The sequence below is a fragment of the Salvia splendens genome, chromosome 2, assembly GCF_004379255.2.
Source record: "Salvia splendens isolate huo1 chromosome 2, SspV2, whole genome shotgun sequence".
In the NCBI taxonomy this organism is placed as follows: Eukaryota; Viridiplantae; Streptophyta; class Magnoliopsida; order Lamiales; family Lamiaceae; genus Salvia; species Salvia splendens.
In genome coordinates, this window is record NC_056033.1 from 14,569,230 (window position 1) to 14,575,229 (window position 6,000).

Below are 6,000 nucleotides of genomic sequence, written 5' to 3' on the forward strand. Positions count from 1 at the left end.
GTGAAAGGAGATTGGCTGGATTGGAAAGGGGACTCCGAACGCAGCTGGTTAAGCGCGTCGAGGTTGGGTCTGTAATCTCCAAATGCGGGGCGACTCAGATTCCGCTGAATAGGTGCAGGCGTTGGAGAAGACCTCCACGACTGAGATGGATGCCCACGGCGGGGGAGATTGACTCCACATCCACGGCTGAGCCGGAGACCCGCCATATCCCGCCGGCTGAGAAGGATATCCGTCATACCCCGATGGCTGTGAAGGATAGCCGACCGACGGCTGTGAAGGATCGCCGCCATAGCCCGATTCTTGCGAGCCGGGTGATTCGTCGTCTCCACCGTGCATTTTATAGAGAGCGAAAGTGTAGAGATTGAATGGAGGGATTTTGTGAAAATGATGAAAAAATAGGGGGTGGAAAGTGGTATTTATAGAGGTAAGTAATAAAAAAAAAAATCAAGTTGACCGTCGGCGCACCTATAGGCGTGGGAACGGAAGGCCTGGCGCGTCCTCGCCCTCCCATCGCCTGTCCGCTGTCCGCCCCCCACCGCCCCAAAGTCGTCGTCCGCCCCGGGGGCGGACACCTCCCCCACTATAAACCGCCCCGGGACCGCCCCCGCCGGGGCTATAGGCGGGACGGTACCATAGTGGATGCTCTTATATATTAATATGCTATTCTTTTTTTTTTGTCTCGTATTTTACATTCGTAAATTGGAATATATATTTATGAAAGTGTGAAAATGTTTATTGTTTTATTTGTAACAAGTAGGGCTAAAGCCTATGCCATAAATAAGCTATTATATAAGGCTTTATTAATATAGTTAATTAGGGTATCGGAAATGGGCCTGCTCTAAATATGTTGTTTGGCCCATTATGGCTGCATGATCATGTCTGGTTTAAAATAGTGTGGCCTAACTTTTTTTTAATTAGATCTACGGTATCCATCGGTAGGTATAGTTGCTATTTTTCGTGTTGATTTATACGAGCTCAAAGGGTAGGACAACTGGCCTAAAAATATAAAATCTGTCAATATTCAAAGACAGTGATTGACTGACCAAACTTTAATCACTAGTAATTGTAAATAAATTGATATATATGAGTAATGAGTTAATTTTGCGAGAATTTTCCATAGATGGAAATGAGATACTTTTATGGACGGATGAAAAAGAAAAGTGTTCTTATTTTTATGGGATGGAGGGAGTATAGTTATCGGTTATAAAAATTAAATATTGGCCATTACATTTTTTATTATATATGAGCAACAAATTAAAGGCCACATCGACTCGAATTTGAGACATTCAACTAGGCTTGCACACGGTTCAGGAACCGCCGGTTCCAGTTCATGAACCGGCGGTTCACGGTTCATGAAATGCATGAATCGGAACCGGCCCGCCTAGGGTCCCGGCGGTTCCGGTTCCGGTTCAAAAAACCGGCGGTTCAAGCGGGGGTTCAAAACCTCCGGTTTTCGGCCTGAACCGGCGGTTCGGCAATTTTTTTTTGCATTCTTCGATTAAATTACGACTCTAGCGTGTAATATTTATTCAACTTAAAATTAAATTACATTTCACTTTCGAAAGTTGTATCATCATATACAGTGTTCCCCTTTTTCGTAGGTGAGTTTTGGTGATGAGACAGCTATTTTGTTTTGCATTAATTGTATTTGTTTATGCATGAAATGTGCGTAAATAAAATTCAAAAAAGTACGATGAAAGTTGCAATTTTATTGAAATTACACGTTTACAAGTTACAGCAATTACAAAACGAAAAAATTAAATACAAGTTACAACAATTACAAATCGAGACTACTAGTCAACAACGAAACTAATTAAAAATGACAAAAAAGACTTAGAAGTTCTTATTAAAAAAATTATAAGTATATATACTCCTAATCGGCGAAGGAGATCTTTCTACATAACTAAATTAAGGACACCTTTAGCAATTCAACTTTAAATGTTGAGTTTAGTCTAATAATCAACAATTATAGTAGAATTGTCAAAAGTTTCCCGGATTTAGCCGTATAGAGAAATCTACTTCATCGACTAGAGTATATACAAATACAATTATGTAATTGTATTTGCATATTTTTAAAATAGAAACAAATGGGAAAAAAATAAAGGAAAAGGACTTGAACTCAACTTAAATTTTAAATTTAAGTTGAGATGCCTACGTATCCCCAATGCTCATTTGCATTAGGGAATCAAAGCCCACGTAGTTCTCTTACCTTACTTAACTATTTGGCTTGGCCGGCGGCGGTTTACGGTTGGCCTACGATTCATCCCCGGTGAATTCATCTTGTGATCCCTCCTAACGATCATCCCAATCATTTTCTTGTTCTCTGACGTCGGCTTTGGCCCAATCATTAAGTAACATCACGGCTTCCATATTTTTCGCCGAGAGCTTACTTCTTAATTCATCCAACACAAGCGAGCCAACACTAAAAGCGGACTCGACGACGACAGTGGAAGCCGGAACAGAGAAAATCTCCTTGGCCATTGACGCAAGGATGGGAAAATCTTTTCTCGTGGGTTCCCCACCAATCGAGGACGTCGATTTGGGCGGGAGGAGTAGGACCTTCATAACCAAATAAAAAGAGTGAATCGAAATATAAATCCAATTCACTTACTATACCTAAGCTTATTCTGCCGGTGCTGTAGCTGTATAGGTCGGCTAGTTGGGACGCGGCGTCGGGGTCATCATAATCGGCTTGAAATGCAAAGTCATAGTTATGTTGTGGAGGAGGGAGGGTCTTCTGACTTGGTGGATGTTGCTTTACTTGGTTTCATATTCGGTGTAGAGAGCTCGCAAGTTATACTCGAAGGTTTGTTGGACAATGGACCGGTTCGGGAGGGTTATTTGAAAGGTTTCTGAGAGGTCTACTCCAAATTCGTCACTGGTATCGGATTGGATTGCTTGAAGGGGGCCAAGATCAATTGAACTCAAATTGTATAATAAAACTCCTAAATCCTAGAGGTACCGACTAATTTCCATTTTGGATCCAATACCTTTGCAATCAAAAACACGGTTGAAACCTCACTGAAATACTTGAGCCATTTTTCAATCATGTAATATAAGACACATATTAGCTCAGGGGAAGAGGAAGCATTTTTCATTGCAGTTTTAAAACCAAGGGATATGTACATGCAATGCTCTAAAACACGAACAACAGTGCAGTAATAAACACCCGACAATTCAACAGTGACATTTTTAAAATTTTTAAACAATTTAAATAAAGCCACAATGTGTTCCCAACAACTATGCGAAAGATATAAATCATGAACGGGATAGGTTCTATAAAAATTACATGAAGCATCTTTATGTGTCAAAGTAGAATTCAGACAATCATATGTTGAATTTCATCTATGAGACACATCCATAGTAAAATTCGTATACCTGACATTCTTTTGATGGCAATATTTCTTCCATGCTTTGCCAATAGCTGGCTTTTGATGGATTAATCTAACTGCAGTTCTAATAGGAGAAACATGCTTTTGCCATAATTCAAGCGCATCTTGTACACATATATTTAAAATATGACAAATGCATCGTTGATGAAAATACTTACCTCCAATTACCGGTGTACAAGCCGAAATCAAATCGCCAATACTTGCGGTGTTGGCAGTTGCCTTATCAAAACCGATAGAAAATATCTTGTTGCATAATTGAAACTCATTTAAAACTTGTATAATCAAAGAAGCAATTTCAGGTGCAGTGTGTGGAGTTTCAAATTCTCTAAAACCTATTAAACGCCTGTTTAAAGTCCAACTATTGTACACAAAGTGAACCATAATGCCCATGTATGAATGACGGTTAAAACAATCCGTCCACACATCGGAGCAAATGTTCACTCTGTGGCCCAAGTTGACTAAATAACGTGATAATTCTACCTTTTTCTCCAAACATTGCCGAACGGTAGATCGTTGCACGATCATTCTACCAATTCTCTTGATTGCTACGTTCAAACCATTTTGCATAGTAACCTCAAATTTTTTGTCATCATAAAAGTTAAAAGGAAAGTGCTTCATTGCCGCCCATCTAGTCATAACATCAGAAAAAAAATTTTGATCATATTTAAACAGAGGCGTACCTGACGAACCCGAGCCGCAGGGCCCGGGTTGCTGCGGCTCGGGTTGGAAGTTGAGTTGGGTTTGGGTAGAGGTAGTGCCACATTCTACCGGATGCTTCGTCACCAAATGGCGCCGGAGGATGCCATATCCTCCACCACTCGCAAATTTGTACACTTTATCGCAATAGTTGCAGTAAGCATGAAACGCCGATGTCTCTTCTTGAGAGGTCGGATCATGAGGACTTGGAATCACCACCAGGACCTTCTTGTAGTGTGAAAAAAATGTCAGATTTCAAAGCTTTTGCCATGTTAGTGGGTGGAGGATGGGGAGACATCTCCTCATTTCCGCCGGTGTTAGACGGAATACGAGAATGAGATCTATCCTCGTTGGTGTCCGAGTCCGACGATATACCAACGTCGAATTCGTCAGCTTGTTGGGAACCACCTCCCCTACCCCCTCTTGTTGCATTTCAGCGAGCAGCATGGCGGTCCTATGATCTTCTTCTATCTACAAATATTATATAAGTTGAAGTTATAAGTATGAACGCAAAAAAAATTATGAACTCAATTTTATGAAATTATGAAATATGAATTGGAAAAATAATTTTTCATTACTTACCAGCATGCGTTCAGCCTGTACTCGGGACACCTCTTCCATAATTTCTCGACGACTAGGTCGCCTTGATTTTGAGGGACGACTAGTACTTTGATCTTGAGCAATACCCTTGCCCCGATCACCACGACCCGATCCACCACGAGAAGAAGACATATTGAATTATTGATGAATGAAAGTAAACTTGTATGGATGAAATATGTATGGTGTATAAAATAAGTGGTAAAGTACGAGCACAATAACAAATATAGTAGTGAGAGTGTGAGTCGAGCGAGACTAGTGCGTATTAGAATGTAGAAACTAGTAAACAACTTGAGCAATTAGAGAGAATGAGGAGAGAATAGAGAAATGGAGATTGAGAGAAGGAAATCCTTGTTAACACAAGAATGGAGTGAGTAGAAATGAGGGGTAAGTGGAGTATTTATAGGAGTAAAATAGGAAGAAAAAAAATTCAAATTTTGATTTCGGCCCGAACCGGCAGTTTACCGCCTAAACCGGCGGTTCAAGCATAAACCGGCGGTTCGGTCCACGGTTTTGCACCGAGAACCGCCGGTTTCTGACCGGTTTTGCTGGCCTACCCACTGCAGCCTATGCCCTACGCCTGAAAAGTAGCAGGAACCGGCAGAAACCGGCTAAAACCGCCGGTTTTCTGAACCGTGCCTGAAACCCTGCAAACCCTATGCCGGAAAATTATCGTTTGAACCGTTGAACCGCCGGTTCACGGTTCACGAAACCTTTGACCCTTAATCGGCCCGTTGGAACCGGCAAACCGCCGGACGGTTCAAACCGCCGGTTCCGGTCTCGGTCCCGGTTCCGGTTCATGAACCGGTTCATAAAAATATTTCCGACCCTCCTACTCTAAGTGACACATTTTTCTTTTTGGAATGTGAAACTCTAAATGATACTACATTTCTAAATCTAGAAACATCACTCTCTCTACTTATTCTCTCTTTCTTACTTTACTCTCTCCACTTTACTCACAAAACAACACTATATAAAATTTCGTGTTAAATTAGAAATGCTCCACTTAGAATGAGACGAAGAAAGTAGCAAGTAAATAGAAAGGTCATATCTTCCTCATCATCCTTGCCCTAACACTAACAAAGATGGCCAGCTCAAATCCAAGCATTGCAACTCTATCTTTCTTCCTTATTTTCTTCCATATTACTTGTTTCAAACTATGCAAATGCAACTCTATTTTGTGCCCACAAATTGAGAAACAGTCCCTCCATACCATCAACTCTCTTCATGGGATGATGATAATGATGTCAACTGTTGCAAATGGAATGGTGTAGTTTGCAAAAACTCAAGTGGCCATGTCCACCAACTCCATCTC